Raw genomic sequence first — 21,614 nt, 5'->3', positions numbered from 1 at the left:
CTTTTTAGAAGTGGTAGGAGTGTTTTTAGGAAAGACCTTATCAGGACTTTCAGACAGTTGTGGTTTTACTGATTTCCATCCCAGACTGTCTCTGCCTAATCCCTCATAGGATTTTTCAATTATTCTGGCTAGTTCTTGAGGTTGTTCTGTTACATCAAATTCCCTTAGTTTCAGGCGTATCGCCACGATGCTGCTTCTCCTTTAATATTGCTGACACCTGGTTGAAATTTTTAAGTAACTTCATACCTAAATTCAGTGCAGGCTCTGCCCCGTATTCGTTTTGAATCTGTTTCAGGACATCAGGTATTACCGCCATTGACGGAACACCATGTGTTTTCGTGTAGATTGCAGCAAAGACTGTGCCCCAAGAGGTGCAGTCTTCCAGATGTGGTGTGATACCCATTGGTAAACAAATTGTTAAAATTCTATGTTTTTCAAAAGGGGAAGTATTAGGAAATACTGCTTCGATTTGAGTAATTTTCTGAGCTAACCAGAATGGAATTTGTTCGCGTTTCGCGGGTAATTTCCCCATGACTGAATGTAAAGTCTGTGGAGTAATTTTTTGTGTATTCCCCTGATAAGGGGCTGGATTTGGAATTGTTAATGGTTGTTGGACTGTGAAAGTCCGCATGACATATTGAACCAATTGTCTATATATCTTGATCAACTCCTTGAGTTGAGCAAGTAAATCTATGTCTGACATAGTTTCAATGTCAGGATGAGGTGTGTAGCCAGCTAAAATCGGCCATGTTGCTCCTGGTCTACCTAGTGGACCGAGCCTGGTAATGTGATTGTAATGTTTTAGGGCGCCTTTAAACCAGAGCTCATGCTCCTGGTATGTGAGTGGAATTTCAATATCCTCGAAAGGAATATATTCCTCAGGTGGTTCATCTTTTTTGTAGAAGTGAAACATATGTGTTACTGGATTTGATTCTGGGAATACTATCCATGAACAGAATACCTCTGTCTGGTGAGATTCATGTGCCTCTATCACAAAAACTGCTCTACCACCTCTTGGTGTTAGACCATGTTTTATAAGTTTTAGAGTGATGGCTCTCCTTAAATTTGGTGGGATGTGTACAAAACCCGCTTTGTTTTCATTTAAACCTGTAAGGTCAGCCGCACCGTTGTCGACGACAGCATCTCCGGTATCGGACATTGTTTAATGAAAAATTGCAGAGCAAGTTTCAAGGAAACAAAGATAAGGTGCACAATATTTTGGAACACTGTATCCTTCAACGTTGAACAAAACCAAACAGCTAATACATAGGAATTTCGTCCTACTCAGCTATGGCGGATATTATCCCTACCCACTCCAGACGTCTTATGGAGTTTTATGAGTAGAATGTCTCTGAGAAAAGCACGACTGAGTTACTTCAGTATCTAGCGTTAAATTAGTGCCTTACCAAACCGTTGAGCGCCATGTAGTGTAGTTCCTATATCCCTGATAGGCTCTGCGCATTGGCATAACATACACTATAGATTTGATATAGGACGAAGGTCAGTATGTCTCTATCGAGTATATTAAACTTAATTACTTGTGTGTGCCAGCTAACTCAGAGGTCACTAGAAACTTCTTGAATATACAAGAAGGGATTAGTCTCTGACAACCGCATAAACATGACAACTTTGTTTCCCTTTAGAATCGGAACAGTCTCAGAATCGTGGAAACAATAGATAACCGTTTCACTCAGTCAATCGTGCATGCTTCATTTCTACAGAGTTGCACAGAAATAGAGAGTCAGGCGTTTTCAATAAAAAGGGTTTATTGAACTGTCTTATTTCTCGTGCAAGAGATATGAATTGCTACAATCGTAAGACAGACTGCGAAGTACAATATGTACGAGGTTAGCAGTAAGATAAAATAATACTGCAATAGCATGGTTTGTAGCTATGACATATATTAATCAAAATACATACATAAATAACATAGTGCTAAAATGTGATACTCATCTGATGCTTCTAAATTGTTCTACCCAGTGTACCTAACCTAAGTGTAGTACGAGGTTTGAAGTAGGTGCTGTTCCTAAAGTATAGCTAGCTATATTTTAGTTTAGCCAAGAGTTGCCAAAGGTTTCTCTAAGTTCTAGTCAGCTCCATACCTGAGAATGAGAGTTTAACCCCCCGCAAGGGAAGTCAGAGAGCACTGGAGCTGGATTCTCTGCGAGGAGGACGACAGCGCCAGGTCAGTGCATGAGGCTGGAACTCTATCTCCTTCCGAACTTGCCATGGCGAACCGCGTAGTCTGGGTTGAATCGAATCCTCCGGGAACCGCAATTTGCCAGGGCAAGTGCTGGTATATTTATACCTTGAAGGTGTCTAGGAATGCCAGTATTGACGTGAAAGTCGGGCAGAGGAACGTCATGAATGAACCCCTAAGGAATAGATGTTCATGCATACTTAATGAGTTCTTGGAGAAATCAATATTCAAGCTGGGGGAAATTCCTTAAGGCTTAAGGGTCTGGTTTTCCAAGAAATCGATGTGACGTGGATGGACGGATGTAGGTGGCCATGCCTGTATTTGGTTTGTACGGACAATGTCTAAATAAGGGCCGGATTTCTATGTCCAAATTAGGGCAATGTGAATTGTACCTATATAAGGGCATAAATCGGGATACCTATAAAAGGAATCTAAATCTACACACAACAACAGGACAAGCCTCTTATAGAGTTCCCCCGGAATTGAATCGGTTCCGACCGCCTTTCCTATCGGAAGTGACTGAATTGCCCCCCTTACTTCTTCTTCCGTAATTGGGGCCTCCAGTAGCTCCCTCTCCTCCAAAGATAGTCTTTCACCGGGCAAGCCCATCAAATATTTATCTATTTCTTTTTCCTCAAAATGGGTTTCCCCATTGTACAGCTGCTGATAGAACCTCTGAAACGATGAACGTATTGCTCTTGGTTCAGAGATTGGGCCAAGAATTGCATCCCTAATTTTGGATATACACCCCTGGACAGTCCGCTCCCTTGTACGCATTGCTAGTAAATACCCCACCCCTTCATTATTTTCATACATTTTGCTTCGTCAGGCCATGTATTTCCCTGCAGCTTTCTTTGCCGAGATATCGATTATTGCCTACTTCACCACTGCAACTCTTGATTGTGCCTTATCAATATCTCCCCCTCCTGCAATTGTCCTGACCAGTTGACTTTCTGCCTCTAATAGTTCCCCATAAAGTAAACATTTTTTCTCCTTCCTCTGAGACGCCCAGCTGTATCTAGATGTCTTCCCCCTTATCCCTGCTTTGAGGGTGTCCCAGACCACATCAAGCCTGGTACTTCCTTCATTCTCCGCTATAAACCTAGGAATCCAGATCTTCATATGTTTAATGAACTCCTCGTCACATAACAGAGCCCTATCAAAAGTCCAGCGCGAGATCCGGGAGATGTTAGCCAGCCTGTATGTCAACTTCTAAAACCAATGGATTGTGGTCAGACATGACTCTAAGATATTTATATATATTGCATGTCTACACCATCTCTTGGGACACATAGAAATAGTCATGCCTTGCATGTACCTGCTGCGGGGCGGGGAAAAAGGTGTAACCATCCGATAACACATGCATCATACATAAATGTATGAAAGATTTAAAGACCTTGGGTGTACGGCCTTGGTATAATATTCCCCCTAGCTTGCCCCCTCCAGAGTTGATGTTTATATTAAAAAGTCTGCACAAATTATTAGGGGGAGCGGCCACCCCACTAGCTCGATGTTCAACCACTCAAACAAGGCAGGGTTATCCAGCACTGAACCGTATACAGAGTGTAAAAGAATTATTATTGGTGCAGCATTGTGTGATAACCCATCTGCCCATTTTGTCCGCACTTGAACTTGGGAACCTGACTCTCTCCTTGTGTGCCATAATAGCAACCCCGTGTTCATGTCCCCTGCGACGTACAAGAAACCAGTTTGTAACCTGCCAACTCCGCCACCTTCCCGTCTACTTGCATCAATGGGTGTCTCCTGGAGGCACACAATGTCTGCCTTCAAATATTAAATGTCCTCATTAACCCTTTGTTTTTTAAGGGGGTTATTTAAACCACAAATATTAATGGAGGCGATCCTTAGCTTACCCATTCACCCAAGCTCTCAATTCCAGTTTGTGCATATTCACCATGACTAACATTGCTTTCTCCCCTAAAAGCCCTTTTTGAGTCAATCCCGTCCTCCAGTGCCCCCCCAACCAAGGACCCTTGTGATGCCTCCTGCATCCCGCTGTCACCCACTGCCACCCCTCTCCGTACTAACCAAAAATAAAAAACTCAAGTGCACAACCAATTTAAGCCAAAACAAAAGGGAATCAGAATAGGGAGCAACCCTCACTATCAACCCCGTTGACCCTATCCACAAGGCCATTTGCTGTGAACCATGCCTGTTCTATTCTATTTCCCCTTGCCTGATATTTCCTGTAGGAACTCTTGAGCCGGAATTTCCAAGGAGGACACCCTAGGATTCCCTTTCTAAACAACCTTGAGACGGGCAGGGCTCATTAAAAACACTTTGCAGCCCAGCTTCTGGAAGGGCGTAATCAATTGTCGGAGCCACAACCTCCTTTCCCCCTTTGTATGACAGAAGTCTGGCCTTACAAAGAAGGTATGACCTTCAGCAGAGCGTCGAGACTCAGGTCCTGCTTTTTCAAATACTGCCTGTCTCAGGAGGAAGTTCCCGAAAAAAATCAGAATGGCCCTAGGCTTCTCATTATGACTGCTCTGACCCCTTCTCTTCCTTAACATAAGTGGGAATTGGTGCACTCTCTGCACCTCTGAGTCTCAGTCCCAGTGAGCCAGTTCCAGCAAGGCCCCCTTCAGCAAACATAGCACGGACCCCCGAATGTCCCCCGAATATCACCCCCTTCGGCGTTGTCTGCTATGCCCAGAAGCCTCAGGTTATTCCGCCTCTGCCAGTTCTCGAAGTCCTCCAGCTTCCATTTAACATCAGTCATTCTGGTTTACATTTGCAGAGACCTGCCACCCTGTAGCCTCGGCCCCGGCCTCCAGTACTACAATCCGTTCTTCCAGTACCGTAGTACATTCTGAGATTTCGGTATATGCTTTGATAACCTTTGGGATAGCCCCTTGTTGTTTTTTCATTGCTCAATGAGCGATCTTATGGCCTTGTCGTGCTTCCCCTGCCTCGGGGTCTGGGAATAGTTTAGCTACTTCTTGCTGTATTCTGTCTCCCCCTGGCCCCCCGCCCTCTAGCATGAAGTGAGTGGCTGAATAGTCCCATTTTATCTGGACAATGCTTCTGTGATCTGATTCAGCCCCCCTCAACTCAAGCCTCTTCCCCCCAGTATTTTTTCTCCATTTGTGGGTAGCTGGTTAAGATAAGGAGCTGTCTGTGTCCCCTCCCAGAATTATCCAAGTCAATATCACCATGTTTACTTCCACTGGCAATTTCGGAGTCATCAGTGAGGGAGAAGATTTTCTCCCCATCCGGGGTTCCCCCTGCTTTGAAGCATATCTGGGTATTGCTCAATTCCAATAGCACCATAGATATCCCTAAGTCTGAGCTCTCCCTTGTAACGCCAGAATCTGTTGAGCCGGCAGGGTCCTGTCTCCCCCCCTCTCCTCATAGTTATCTTGTGGCAAGTTTAGAGTATTCACACCGTTACCAGCTCCCTTTGATCTCTCTGCTTGCTTTACGGCCAGCGAGTCTGTACTCACGTCATTCCGTGGGAAGCAGTCACCAGCACTAATTTTTTCTTTCTGCAGCCTCTCACCAGTCACCTCCGTGCAGATCGCTTTCTTGGTCCCCGTACGGAGAACATGCCAGGGGCTGTTAGCTGCTTTGGTCTCACCACTTCCTCGCTAGGACGCTACTCCTTAGCTTTCGCTTTGCTGATTGTCTCCTCCTTGCGACTTGCAGGCGGAGTAGCGCCCTCTGTCTTCCGTCCAGCCGGCGTCCTCCAGGTTGGTAGCGCACCATGCGATCCTCCGGCTGCTCCAGTCTCTGCACGATCCCTGGGGTTTGATTTGGTTGGGGGGCATCCTGATCCACTGAGTTGGTCGTCCGCCTCCTGTGCGGCCACCAAGAAGTTTAAGTGCAGCGCGGGCCAGCAGGTATGTAAGCTGCTTTGCTCTGAAAATCCTTTGCAGCATCCGTCTCGCACTATGAGCCCATAGTGCTCTGATTCCTTGATGGGGACCCATTCGTGTATATTGTCGAAGACCCGAATTTTCTTAATCCATACTATTATCACTGAGCGGGGATGAGTGGCTCCCGCAGCAGTCACACAGCTGCAATCTTGTCTCCGAGCCACCCCCCTGGAGCAGATAATCCTATATAGAATTGAACGCTCCTTTTCATTTGTTATCTGTTAGGTGATGTGCTTTGCAGGATACACATTATCCTTATACTACTTTTATTCAAACCTGGGACTTCACAAAACACAGATCTTGACAACAAATGCGTTAAACTCCTGAGTTATCTCACCACTATTACTAGTCCCTGAGATTTACTGGGCACCTTTACAGCAGATGCCTTAACCCAGTCAAATATTTTAAGATGTAGACTTTGCAACCAATTAAGCATAACAGGGCTTAAAAGAATAAATGTATTAGTTGAGGCCCAGATTTTGCTTCAGGCACAACCCTGACGCCAACTCTCATTTGTTAAATCGTATGATGCACTGAAATGTACTCATGATATACCTGATAATCATATGTGTGAGGTCTTAATATCTGATGTCACTTCTTGTGATATCACTTCCAGCAAGGTCACTTCCTGTGATGTTACATGCAATTTCACGCGCTGTGATGGCACGCGTCATGATTTCACTTGCAAACTGCCTAACTTGGTTAGTCCCCCCACTTCTCTTTTTTAGGTCAAGCATCAGCGCGCATGCGCTGTCTGCAAGACCTGCTGTAACCTCTCTATATGGAGTGTAATCCCGCCTCATGCTTTAATTGGTTCACTACTGCGTCACTTGCATTTCCTGGCTCCTTATTGGTGATGCTCCAATACTTCACTTTAGGTTTTTTTAGTGCAGGAGCACCGGCCAACTACAGTTTCCTTACGCTGTGGTTGTGTATTAGGTTCTTTGGGGACTACTTGTTTGAGAATCGTGCTAATGTTACTGTGTGAGTGTTCCCATTGTGCGCCCCTGGAAGATAAGGGGCTTTTGCCAAGGCTTTATCTCCCCTCATCATCACTGTTTATTTGTTTGGCGCCAGCATAACACAGACAACAATGGAGGTGTCCACGATTAATGTTCGCGCACTACGCATCTCCATGCCATTCGGAACTCCTGACACGTCCGAGGAGCTTCGCGCGCACCCGTTGCAGCGGTTTACACACACGAGCCAGATGGAGACACTTTACGGTCGTACGTAAAACAAACCCTGAGGCTGAGGGACGGGGTCGCCTCCTTCTTACGGGCTCACACGCTCTGCCAATAAACCCACCGACAGCTCTTTAGGCTACGCCTCATTTATTTCCGCCTGTTCTACCCTTCTCTTCACATCCCGTCGCTTGCTCTCCCTATGGTTGCTTTTCTGTTCTGTGGGAGGAGATAGGTGCGCACCAGCAGAATGATCTGCGCGCCTTCGTGTGTGGGGCTGGGTTATTTGGAAGCCACACGGTTGAGTATTGCTCAGAATACTGGTTATAGGTACAGGGATGTACCTATCAGCAGTGCAGCAGGTGTAGTGACACCAGGGCACATGCACCGCACCACAGTAATATCTGTGTATGCTACCAAACCAGAGGTGGAGGCGCTATTTCATTTGCCTGGGTTAGTGTGCATGAGGAGGTGCTAGAGGGCAGCAGCCTGCAGCAATTTCTGTTAAGCTAACTGCTTCAGCATAATCCATTGTACACTGATTTTAATGCTATTGCGGCCGCCATGTACATAACTTTTATGTGCATGGGCATCGTGCACTGAGCACGGCGCCGCTTTTACATTTATAAAAGCATGGTTTGCATGTGAAGCAATTGCTTTAAGTTTCGTTTTTGTTTTTTTCCCCGGCAATGTTTTTAGCTCCTTTCCATTTCCCCGCCTCACAGCACACTGCGCACACTCCCTGTAAGCAGCACTTCCGCCACCTCTGCTTTCCCCTGTAATCAAGACTTGTTGTGTCTTCTATGCGTTGGTCAATTTCTGACACCTCCCCCTCTCCAGTGAAGGCAATCTTTATTAATCCCTCTGCCCCGCCCCCTTCACCCTTTCTGTGAATTATTTTCATTCATTCCAGACGCTTGGCTTGGCTTGCCCTGGATCTGCCCTCTGCAAGGTATTCATCAGAGACGAGGCCAGTGGCTTAATACTTCATCTGCTTGTGATAATGAAGAGACTGGTGGCCATTGGTACTTTCAAAAGTATTGAACTGTAAATAAAACAAAACGTGTAATCTTTCGAGCTCTTTCTGCCTTTGATTACAAACCAGAATAGTTGCAGATAAGTGACGTTAGCACAGATCTTGAAATGTTGGTAAGTAGTTGCATCCTTATACGTTAAACATTCTGGCTGCATCGTTAAATCGATTAGTGTGCCCAGTTCAACGCCAATGTTATTCTTGCAGTTGTGATTGAGCATTCACTGCCGGATGTGTGATTTATTCATGGCTGTATGTGTGACACCGGGGCATATGTATCAAAATCCGTTCTTGCGATTCTCAAATAGCGATTTTTTGAGAATCGCTTTTTGAGAATCGCAAAACGGGATGTATTTAAAAATTCGCAAATATTTTGCGATTTCTTGTTATTCCTTAATTGCGATTAGCAAATTGCGAAATCACAATTAAGGAATACCTTCCCATTCATCCTATGGACCAGGAGGCCCATAGGAATGAATGGGAAGTCATTCTCAATTTGCGATTTGCAATTAGAGAATCGCAAATTAAGAATAATTTCAAGGGTGTCATAACGACACCCTGATGCACCCCTGAAATGAGCATGTGTGCGCATATGGCGCACATACATGCCCTAAGGGCATGTATGTGCGCCACATGGCACTTTGAAAAATGCCAAAAAGTGAATTTTTCAAAGTAATCGCAAATTACCACCAACTTGAAGTTGGTGGTAATTTGCGATTTCTTAAGGAGAAATCGCACAACTCGGGTGCTTGTTACATAGCATTTAAGGAATCGCAATTTGCGATTCCTTAAATGCTTACGCAAAATTAAGGAATCGCAAAATTAGCGATTCCTTAATAATGCGATGCAAAAATGGCTCATACATCGCGTTTTGCGATTTTGTATTCGCAAACGCTGTTTTTTTGCGAATCGCAGCGTTTGCGAATACAAAATCGTTTGATACATATGCCCCTTAGTGTGGAATTCTATAGTAGATATAATTCTTCATATCTGCTGAGTACCGCTGTTGCCGACTGGGGAAAATGTCAACCTGCCATCTAAGAATAGCAATGCCCTTTTACCACCCCCATATTGTGGCCCTTGTCATTATTCCTCCAAAGGCTCCTCACTATGTTCCTCTTCACAATTCTTCCTGTTAAAATGCAACCACCAGGGCTTCAGCCTTGTCACGGGCTCCGGACCTGTGTCTTTTTAAAAAAAAAATTATTGAAGTACTTTAGTGACATTACACACATCACTAAACAGTGATACTCAAAACCAATTACAGCATAAACAGATTCAACCTAAAATACAGTCAAATATTGCAGTTGATCATCATCAACCAAATAGAAATCAATCAAAGTAAGATCCCCAAATGTTATCAAATTTTCTTACCCACCCACCACCCGCAGGGCATAGATTTGTTCGCTTTTCCTGACTCTCCTCATTTTCTGTATCCACACTAGCTTAGATGGAATCTGTTCTGACCGCCAGTTCTGTAATAGCAAGGATCTGGCCACTGCCATTGCGATATACAGTAATTTAACAAACTGGACAGGGATTTTAAGATCCGGATCAAAACCATAAAGCATCAATTTTTCATTTAAAGGGATCATCATTTTAAAATAGGTTTGAAAGAAGACGAATATTTCGTCCCAAAATACCCGAATTTTAGAACAATGGACCATTACATGAGACCAGTTGTCAGATGTGTAATGTAAACATCTAAAACAATTAGATGAATAATTTGTATACATTTTGGAAATAACCGCGGGGGTACGATACAACAGCCATTTCCCAAAAAATAACATTCTACGCCAATTGGCACCTCGAAGTGTATTAAAATTAAAATTGTTAATGGTCCTCCAAGTATTCAAAGATAATACATGATTTTCCTGTTCCTGCCATTTTTTGATTGCTTTTTGACACAAATCCGCTTCCCTACTATACGCTAAGCAACGCTTCCACTCCCCAGGTTTCCTTACACATTCATTCATAAAGAGGTCTTTAGCCAATTGAGTTGGTTGATTAAGCTGTGCGGCATCAAGTTGTTCCAAAAATTTATAGATCATATTGTAGGACCCTACCAACATAAAATTCCTCTGAATAAAACCTGCCATCTCTATCGGGGTTATCCCTGGGATCCCTCGTGTCTCAAAATAATCTAAGGCTTCAATTAAATAATGCGTGTTCGTGAACAGTTGCCTTCCTGGAATAAAGCCATTCTGATCCGGATGGATCAACTCTGTTGATATTCGATTGAAACGCATTGAAAGTAATTTTGTGACAATATTATAGTCTATATTTAATAAGGTAATAGGTCGATACGAGTTAGGGTATTTAGCTTCTTTCCCCTTCTTCAAAAAACTCACCACAGTTCCTTCCCGGAAAGAATCCGGGATCGGGCCTCCTTCCAACATCGAATTCAATAATTGCAAAAAAATATCGGAAAAAGCACAGAAGAAAATTTTAAAAAATTCAGCGGACAGTCCGTCTAGGCCACAAGCCTTACCATTTGGGAGATCTTTGACTACCAATTCTATTTCTTCCAAAGAAAATGGGCTCATCATTATTGATTGATCAGTTTGGGAGAGAGAAGGCAATGCACATTTTTCTAGAAAATCTGCTAGCTTTTGCTGATCAGTATTATGTTGCTGACTGTAAATATTATTAAAATGAGAAAGCATTATCTTCCCTATCCCCACCGGATCTACTGTGTCTATCTGGGTCACTGGGCATTTTAGGCCTCTGATCAAATTAGCCACAGCTTGTTCTCTCACCTGCCAGGCTAAAAACTTCCCAGTAAAACTACTCTCTTCATATATTTTTTGGGATTGCCTATAAAAAATCTCCTCACTTTGGGCATAGTAATGGGCGCTGAATTCCCGTTTTGCTTCATTTAGTTGATGTTGAATAGTGCGGGAGGGGTTCAACTGCCTTAATTCATTTAAAACATATATTATTTGTTCCAAAGCAGTCTTCTTACATTTGGCTGCTTTAAGTAATGCTGCATCTTTGCCTATAATAATTCCGCGAACAAAGGCCTTCATGGCATCCCAAATTATATTAAGCGGAGCTGTTTCAATGTTACGCGATACAAAATGTCTAATCTCTGATTTCAAGGATGTTACCCATGCTTCGTCATTCAAATATGTTTTGTTAAATACCCAGCGCTTGGGAGTTTTTAAGTTTTGTACTAAAGCAAACCCGATAAGTAACATTGCGTGATCTGAGAACCCATTATGAATGGTCCTCTGATGATACATATTAAGCTGTCTAGAAGCGAGAAAAAAATCAATCCGGGATGAAGACTTAAATCTCCCTGACCAACATGTATATTCTCTTTTTGACGGGTATCGTGTGCGCCATGGGTCGTAAAGGTTTAAAATTATTTTATAGCTAAGAATGATTTTCAACGATATAGGTTTAGGTTGCTTCCTTGGTTGCGTAGTTGAATCCAAATTTAAATTCAGAAACAGATTAAAATCCCCTCCAATAATAATGTCTCCTACCACCATCAGTAAAGATTGAAACAAATCTTCGTAGGCTGAGAAACTATCATCTACTGGGGCATAGAAACTAACAAACGTAATAGGTCTCAATCTATTTTTAACTTTACAAGTGACCCAGCACCAACGCCCTGAACCATCCTCTTCTGTGTGTACAATCTCAGCATAAATGTTCTTATTTAGGAAAATCGCAACCCCTCGCTGAGATTTAGAAAACGAGGAAAAACCTCGGTATGAGGCCCATGTTTTGAACATTGAAAACTCATCTAGTTTTAAAGATGAAATATTACAGAAGGATTTTCAGACTTGATCCATATTTCTATAGCCCGCAATTTCTTTTTGTTATTTAAGCATTTAACATTGAAAGAAATAATTTTCAACCACTCACCGCTAAGCATTTAAAATAGTTTGCATATTTTCCGTAAATGTCTCTCTTTTTACATTTTATGAAAAAAAAACCCTATCCAAAGCAAAATACTTAATATGCATAACACTAAATACTTCATTTTTTCCATTTATCCATCCTCCTCCCCCACCCTGTGTACCCCCATCACCCCTACCCCCCACCCCCCCACGTGACTCCCACCCCCCAACCTGCGGCCCGACTTCCCTCCCCCACACCGGCCACAGAGCTGACCCCCTAAACCTTGGGTGTCCTGGTATTACACCCCTCGGGTCCTGGAGTACTCCTCCTCCTCAAAAAATGTTGCTAGGTTCAACCATCACTTTTACCCCTTATACCCCTGGGCGATTTCCTTCAGTAAGTCTTGTGCTTCATCCAAGTCTGACATCATATAATGTTTTCCCTGTGCCAGAACTTTCAGTTTGGATTGTTGAGCGATCATGGCCTGGGCGCCGTTAGCTTTAAACAAGTGGAGCATTTTCACGAATTCCTTCCACCTACATGCAGCAGTTGCAGACATATCGGAGAAAATCCGGCACTTAGTTGTCTCGTTTACTGAAAATTCTCTGACGTGATGGGTTGAGCTGCGGAGTCCACACCTCCGCACGATCACCTGGAGTCTAGCTCCTCCCCCTTCTTCTCGGATCTCAACGGTCATGGAGGCTGGCCGCGGTTGCTGTTACCAGCGTTTCTGGCGTTTCCTGGCAAATCTGCCGTGCTGAGGCTTTAACCCTTGCCTGCTCGGATGCGGGGAGTGGAACAGGGAGCTGGTATCTACCCTCTTAATTCGTCCTTTTTGGACGGCTTTGCTACCGGGCGGCGCTGAAGCTGTTTGGAAGGGGCGATGCCGCTACTGTTGCCGGAATCACCCGCTCTTGATTGAATCCAAGTCCTTCGGTCGCCAGGAGTATGCACAGCAGGTGAACGAGGCGCTCCGAGCTGGAACTATATCCTGCATATAGGGGGATGAAAATCGGCGACCTGATATCGGTCCTTGTTGGGAAAAAGGAGAAGGAGGTGAGGAGGGAGAAAGACCTAATAGACTTAATAACTATTGGTGAATTTCTTTTGAGTCATGGGCAAATTATTAAATGCACGTATTAATGCAAAACCAAAAGCTCGCCGCCAGTTGCCTAAGGAAACAAAGCACGCGAGCAAGTTAATTGACAAGGCGTCCTCTGAGATTTCAGAGGAGTTAGAAGGACCCTCTATGGTTCAAATAGATCAAACCAGTACAGTTGAGAGTCCGGTACCGGGTGGAACAAGGAAGCTCAACATTAATCTGGGTGTTTCTCAACCAGCTCAACCACCTCAATTTCTGTCTTCCACTCAAGTTGACTCTGATGGTGAAGTTAAAACCGAAACTAAACTGGCTGATAGGCTAAAAGTTGGTAAGCAGTTCCCCCTGTTTGAGAAGAAATCCAGCATGCTCTTGTCAAGTAGTCCGGCTTGTTCAGAGGGATCTCAATTAGCAACTTCTTCGGCAGATATTCAGTCCTCAGAAACAGCAGGCACTATCAATTCTGATCTTACTGATTCTCTCATGACGTCCAAGCCTGTGCCTGTGCCAAGTACTATTTTAGTACCTCCTCAGATTTTTTATCAAGATGAGCATACATCCCTGTTGACTGCACAAAAGCAAGATGATCTAACAATGATATCAGAAATAGTATCACAAAATTTTATCCGAGTTGGCTCTTCGACCGTTATGGATCTCAATACTGGCCAATCGATACCAACGAAGCTGTCTTCACCATTAACCATGGACACTCCTTCCACAAGGTCAGCTGATCCCCTCAGCCCTGTTTTAGACATGAATATGGAGTCCACAGGTGAAATCCAGATGACAGTTAAAGACATGTTGAACTTAATTTTGGGTGAGGTTCGGGAAATAAAAAGATTCCAAAAAGCTGAACTAGACTCAATACATCAGCGACTGGAGAAGATCGAGGACTTAGTTTCTAGTTTTCCACTCCGTCTTCAAGAAGCTGAGATGCGAATTTCTACCTTGGAAGATCAAATGACGGCAGTTAAAAAAGATGTCAAAATAATCAATAAAAGTAGACGTGCATTGGAAAATAAACTCGATGACTTGGAAAATTTTACCAGAAGATCGAACCTCCGTATTGTAGGAGTCCCTGAGGGGGTAGAGGGATCCAATACGGTGCATTGGGCGACCTCCTTTTTAAAACAGAAAGTAATACCGGATTATGAAGGGGATTTAACAATAACCAGAGCACATCGGGTGCCTGCCCAACATTTTCCCCACTCTACTCTACCTCGTACAATTCTGTTAAATTTATCAGCTACACGGATAAAGGAAGCTATCTTGACTAAAGCATATCAGTTAAGCTCCAGACCTGTGTCATTGTTTCATATTTATGGTATTCTGCGAGTACTCCTGTTCTGCACAAACTACACTTAGGTTCAAAGTAATGGCCACTGGCAGCTGAACTGCTCCGGTAATTAAGCTGTTCGTTCGTACCATGGCTCAATTGCCCAGTTGGTAATAAGGTTTTAATGTACTGTATAATATACAGTGCAGCTTAGCAAATGTCTCCTTTCCTCCCCACAATAATACTCCATTATTATTTCTGCTGGCAACTGATCACTATGAATGGTCTCTTAATACCTGTGTATGATCTTAGCCATATTGTGTAAAAGACTCACTTTGACAAGTAATCAGCCACTATAACACGACGGCTTTGGTTATGTGGGTCTGATGACCAACTGACTTGCCTCTTACTTCACTAATGCCGTTGTTAGGGTGGGAAAGGCATACATGGTTATAAGTTAATATTCTATAATTATTATTTTTAGTAAATGCTTTTCAATGCAATGATCTGATGCACTAAAGTAAGACGCTTCTGCTATACACTTTCTTGAATTTTGAAATCTTTACCATATTTTTGCATGTTTGTTGCATGATGTCTTTAAAAATAAAGGTGTTTCTAAACGTAGGTGGTCAGACCACCTTCTTTGCTTCATTTCCTTTTAATTCAGTTAACCAGTGAATACTTGGCCAATTCAGAGCTAGTCAGGGCTAAGTCAAATAAACAGCCCATGGGGCCACATGAAACATCAGGAGGGCCATACTTTGAGTACCTTTCCCCTAAACAAGCACTTTATAGCAAAAACTTGGATATTATCTAATAGTAATGCTTTGGAAAACTCATGTAGCCTTTCATCCTCATGCACATCACACTCGACCTATTACAGAGACCATTGTATAACATTAGGAGTGTTTAAAAGTAGCACTAGGGTACCTAAATGGCAAGTGCATTTCTTAGCTTGTAGGTGATAATTTGTATGTAGTGCTTCATACTATACTTTCTAAGCATTATAAAGAACAGGTGGAATTTCTACCCTATGATGCTCGATTTGGCCTTGCTTGATGGGTTTTAGACTTCTGCCCTAGACCTTTCTAGAACAAGCGTGTAACTAACTTAGCTATCTTCACCAGATATCTCATTATTTTTTTGTTTTTTTTTAAGATGGGAACTCACCAGCTGCTGACTTTAGAGTACAATTGCTGTTGAACATGCCCAAACATACTCGCAGATTGCGTTTTGATGTATTACTGAGGCCAACACAGCTTGTGATAAGCACTTGAGCTCTATGTTTAGGCTTATGGTAGGGCGAGCATTTATCAATTTTAATCCCGACTTGCCCACATGACATCTGTGATCAGAAGCTTCTTATCTCCCGTGCCTCAGTTCCAATAAAAGTACAGTCTAGCAGCACTTAGAAAAGCCTTCCTTCCCCAAATGCTTCTTTACTTAGGTACTATCGAAACCCTGTTGCTCCAGGTATATTATTTAACTCCAAGTTGATGAATACAGGCCCCAGCTAGGCCCGCAAAGCACAAGGGTTCGCTCTCCTGTAACGGAATCTATAAGGAAGTTGGCACGGAAACTGCAAAGTACAAAGACAACGTTTATTAACCCTTAAGGGTGGTCCTACAATCCACACAACACTCTTCAGTATTGTAAGGAGTAGCACACAGAACTTGCGTACACAGTCCCCTTTTTATACACAACAGAGGGGCTCATAGTGGGTGGATACAACATGAGGTCGAAGAACATTACCGTTTATGGTCATTCTCGATACTGAATCAATACATGGGCGGAGCTAACACACTCTTTGAGCCCGCGAAAACACATGGTCAAGCAAAGCTAATTATAACAGATGTGGTCAAGTCTGGGCATGCGCCAGATGGACAAGAGAGCTATTTATAAACTGTTACTAGGCAGATTACAGGAGCAACTAACACAGAGGTCGGACTCTCCTCGTGACGAACACGTGGCAGCATGTCAATACAAAATGGAGTCCGGACTTCTGTCAACATAACGAGGAAAACACGATCTAAAGGGGAAGCATTAATGTTTTCAGTAAATGCTTAATCACATTCTGCTTTAATTTACAACAGACGACCCTTTCAGCATTTACTGAAGACATCCGGCTTCCAAGAATAATCATCATATATATCAATTATCATCATCCCCTTAACCTCTTTAGCTAGACCCTTCTGGCGAGCAACATTGGCAATAGCTTTCTTATCTGGAATGCAGAATGAAATGCATACGGAACAGCACAATGGTCCACATTGAATACACATACAGAAAAGGAACAGAACTGCTATAATAATGCAGAGACCAGTTAAGACCTTCCATCCCCAGGCAGTAACCAACGCCCAAAACCATCCAGAAAAGGACCAAGTGCCGTTTTCTGTGTGGATTTCAGCTGCTATTTTATGCAGCTTGTTAATGGCGTTATAAACGGATGGCGTATGATCAGGGATGAACACACAGCAGCTACTTCCAATAATTTTACAGGCTCCACCTCGATCAGCCAGCATTACATCCAATACCATACGATTCTGTAATGCAACAATCCTAGTTATTTGTAATTCTTCCGTAAGATTCCCAAGAGCGGCAGCAGTCTGATTTGTCACAGCTTCTACCACTCTTGTCAATCTTCGGATCTTCCTACTATTCAAAGCAGCTCCAACAAAGAAAAACAGTCCTAGGTTAAAATCAATATACTGTTGCAAGCTGGTATCGGTTTGATCCACATCATCAATTGATAGAGTACGTTTATATCTATTTACAGTCACATTATTCAACAGCTTCAAATCCTTATGATATGACGCAGGTGCTAAGAATACAGGAGGTAATAGGAATGATACATAGCATACCCCAGACCACCCAGCCGGCAAACGGTAATAACCTTTATTTCCACATACAAAGTAGGTATTATGGGACGCTAGGAAGGTACTGTTGTTCAACCCGTCAATGTTCAATACGGTTATGCAATCACTGACACCAACAGGGATAAAACCCATACTCTGGACACACAGGTCCGCTTGGGCTTGGGCCACTTGGATCACAAATTTGTCCTTCCCCCCAGTGTCTCTGGTGTTCGTGAAGATATAGGGAATGGATTCATTGTCTGGTCGGTACTCTTCCCATTCCCAAATTGTCCCATTTGCTTGTGGATATCCATTTTTGTCCTGATGACATTCTTTATTGAGTCTGAAAAGCAATCGTCCCACTGTCGGTTTCCGAGTGGCAAACAGCAAAGTGTACCATGCTCTACAAGAGCCATTATGAGAGAAAGGAAGTGGTATGAACGGCGTACCTCCTCTCTTCTGATGGGCTGGCATCATCCCACATATCCAACAGTTCGTAGCGTTCGTGGCAACGTGGGTGTGATGCAGCATCTGAATGAAAGTGTTATTCAAATAGGATTGTCGATGCTTCAACTCTTGATATGGCAATGTATAAAAGTAGTGCTCCGCAGGCACTGGAGTCGTCAACACAAGCGTCTTTCGAGCAGGAGTTGCCTCCTCCACAAACCATGTGGTTATACCCACGATAGCTACGGTTAGCATGAACCCCAACGCACAAAGAATTTTCTTCTTCTCCATGTCAAAGGAAACAATACCCTGATATCTTCCTGAAACTAAAAAGGTCTGTCAGAACTCTTCCCCTTGGGCAGCGGTTGATTTCTTCACCAGCGGGCCAAGACGGGTGTCACTACACTAATGCAGGGCTGATCCCCCCCCCTTGCCTCATCGGCTCTCCGTTTCACTAACCCAAGGGCCGTTCTGACAGTATGTCCCGGTACTGGAAACCTCACTTCCTTGGTCGCAGATGATATCGCCTTCCTCCAGAAGTCGTGTGGTCCGGAAAGAGCTCCTCAGTGTCGTTTGGCTCCGCAGCACGGCCTGTCTCTGCTGCTAGGATTTCTCGTTGATCGGTCAGCACGGCAGACTCCACCAATCCGGGCGGTACCTTTCGACAGTGTAAGGAATGGATCCAATTCTTCCTGTTCGAGACTCGCACTGCCGTCCTCGTTGCAAGGAGGACTTGCTCAGGTCCGGCCCATCTCGGCTCCAAACTGTTCGTTCTGTCGAAGACCTTCACCATGACATGATCCCCAGGCCGGAGACCATGTCCTTCGCCGGTAGACCGATCAGGGAGCGCCTCTCGGACCTGTTGATGAATAGAAACCAAATTATCCGTTAACTGTGCCAGATAATCGCTCATCATTACACAAGGTACATCATACACTGCCTTAGGCCTTGGTGGACCCCAAATATTCATTGGGCGTCCAAATACGATTTCATATGGCGTAAGGCCAGTTCGAGAGTGTGGCACCGACCTAATTGACAATAACGCCAGTGGCAGGGCGTCTGGCCAAGTCAAAGATGTTGAAGCTTGGATTTTGGCGATCTTAAGCTTCAGTGTACCATTATACTTCTCGACTAGTCCTGCAGACTGGGGGTGGAATATGGCGTGGAACTTCTGGGTGATGCCTAGGCCCTTCAAGACATATTTTATAACATCCGCTACAAAGTGAGGGCCATTATCACTCCACAGAAGTCTACAGACGCCGTATCGAGGAAAAAACTCTTTCAGCAATAGCTTCGCTGTAGTCATTGCAGTATTGTCTTTCGTAGGGTACGCCTCAACCCATTTACTGAAGGCGCAGACCACTACTAGAACATACTTCAAATTGTTACAGCGCTCAAGCTGGATATAGTCCATCTGCAGAACCTCAAAGGGTGCAGTGGGCGTCGCAAATCCTCCTGCTGGAGTTCGAGTGCCTTTCCCTGGGTTATACTTCAGACAGATCATACAGGTCTGCACCACCCTCTTTGCTGTGCTAGCAATCTCTGGATGCTCCCAGACTTGGGTAAGCAATTTCACAATTGCGGAAGCTCCAACATGTGCTAGCCCATGTGCCATTTGAACCATAGGTTGTACGAAAGCCGTGGGTAACTTCCATCTATCCATCTGCTTATTTCTCCAACAGCCCTCATCATCCAACTCTCCCTCGCTAGCCCATTGCTCCCGCTCTTTATCAGAAGCAGTCCTTTGCATTTCTCGCACTTCCTCCTTCGCATCACGCCATCTTTCCACCTGTGACTTTACTACATACATGGCAGTAGCGCCGGGCTGCATCGCAGTCTCCCGTGCTACCCGGTCTGCTAACGCATTCCCTTCTCCAACTTTATCAACTACTTTCCTATGGGCACTACACTTAACAATGGCAATTTTCTTCGGGTATGTCAATGCGGTTAAGAGATTGTGGACTAACTCCCCATGCATTATCTGTACCCCATGTGACGTTAAGAACCCTCTCTCCTTCCAGAGTAGGCCGAAATCGTGCGCTACTCCGAAGGCATAGCGGCTATCTGTGTAAACATTCACACACAATCCTGTACTGAGCTCACATGCTCGTGTTAAGGCTATCAGTTCCGCTGCTTGAGCTGATTTCTGCGGTATGCGTGCTGTCTCCACTATCGTCTGTAACGTGGTAATTGCATACGCTGCTGAAGTCGTACCATCTGGTAGCTTCAGGCATGATCCGTCTACCCACAACTCTCCATCTACCTCTGAAAAGGGCGTATCCTGGAGATCAATACGACCCTTTGTTTGTTCCTCAGTCACAAGAATACAATCATGCGCTTTCTGCGCCTCAGGCTGGGTCTCGGGGTATGGCAACAATGTGGCCGGGTTTAATGTCACGCACCTTTTTAACGTAATATGAGGAGCCAAAAGCGTCAACTCATATCCCGTTAAACGGGCACTGGTCAAATGCTGCGTCTTTGTTTGATTAAGCAGGGCATCAACAGCGTGGGGGACTAACACCAACAGCTTATGGGACAACACAATTCCTTCACTCTGCCGTATTGACACAGCTGTCGCCGCAACCGAGCGAAAACACCCTGGCAATGCTCGGGCGACAGGATCAAGTACAGCCGAAAAGTATGCACAAGGGCGTTGCTTATCGCCGTGCATCTGCACTAAGACTGATAATGCACATCCATCTTTCTCATGCACATACAACGAAAAGGGTTTTGTATAATCAGGGGTCCCTAACACTGGTGCTGAACAAAGGGCCTGTCTCAATTGCTGAAAAGCAGCGTCACACTCATCTGACCAGGGGATCGGGATGGGCGTGTCTTTTGTCAAGAGAGCTAGTAATGGCTTAGCTATGTGTGAAAACCCCAATATCCACTGTCTACAAAAAGAAACAAGACCCAAAAATGCACGCACATCCTTCTGCGTGGATGGTCTCGGTGTGTCCAAAATTACTTGGATACGATCTGGTGTGAGTGCACGCCCCTCCTTAGACAAAAGGTGACCCAAATAAGTCACCTTTGGTCTACAGAATTGCAATTTCTTCCTAGAGACCTTGTGATTGTGGGATGCTAAAAAGGAAAGTAAGGCTAGCGTGCTTTTCTCGCACAACTCCAGGGTGTCAGCCGCCAACAGGATGTCATCGACATATTGAATGAGGGCGACCCCCTCGAGTAAGGCAAAGGAGTCCAACTGTCGCTTCAAAGCCTGACTATAAATACTAGGGCTTTCTGTGTAGCCCTGGGGAATTCTACAAAAACGATAAGATCTATTGTTTAATGTGAACCCAAAAAGAAATCGGCTATCAGGGTGAATGGGAATAGAAAAGAAGGCATTTTTCAAATCAATCACTGAGAACATGGTCGCCGTAGGCGGGACCAAGGTAAGCAACGTCGTGATATCGGAGACCACCGGGTACTGAGGTATCACGATCTTATTTACCTCCCTCAAATCAATTATGAACCGATAGACCCTTGCATCTGTATCCTTTTTCAGAATAGGGAGAATCGGACTGTTACAGATATTATAGGGAACTTCTTCCACTACTCCTACTGCGATCAAATCTTGCACAATCTGTATGAGAGCTTCCTCGCCCTCCTGGGAAATACGATACTGCGGGAGGCGTGGTAGCACCGCCCCCTCCTGGACACTAATGTGGACCGGAGGAATCACCATTTGTCCCACATCTGTGTCCGAAGTCGCCCATAAAGCTCGGGGGAGGGTAGCCAACAATGCATCCTCTGATATCGTACACAT

The sequence above is a fragment of the Triturus cristatus genome, chromosome 9 (genome assembly GCF_964204655.1).
Source record: "Triturus cristatus chromosome 9, aTriCri1.1, whole genome shotgun sequence".
Classification (NCBI taxonomy): Eukaryota; Metazoa; Chordata; class Amphibia; order Caudata; family Salamandridae; genus Triturus; species Triturus cristatus.
This window is presented reverse-complemented; position numbering follows the sequence as displayed.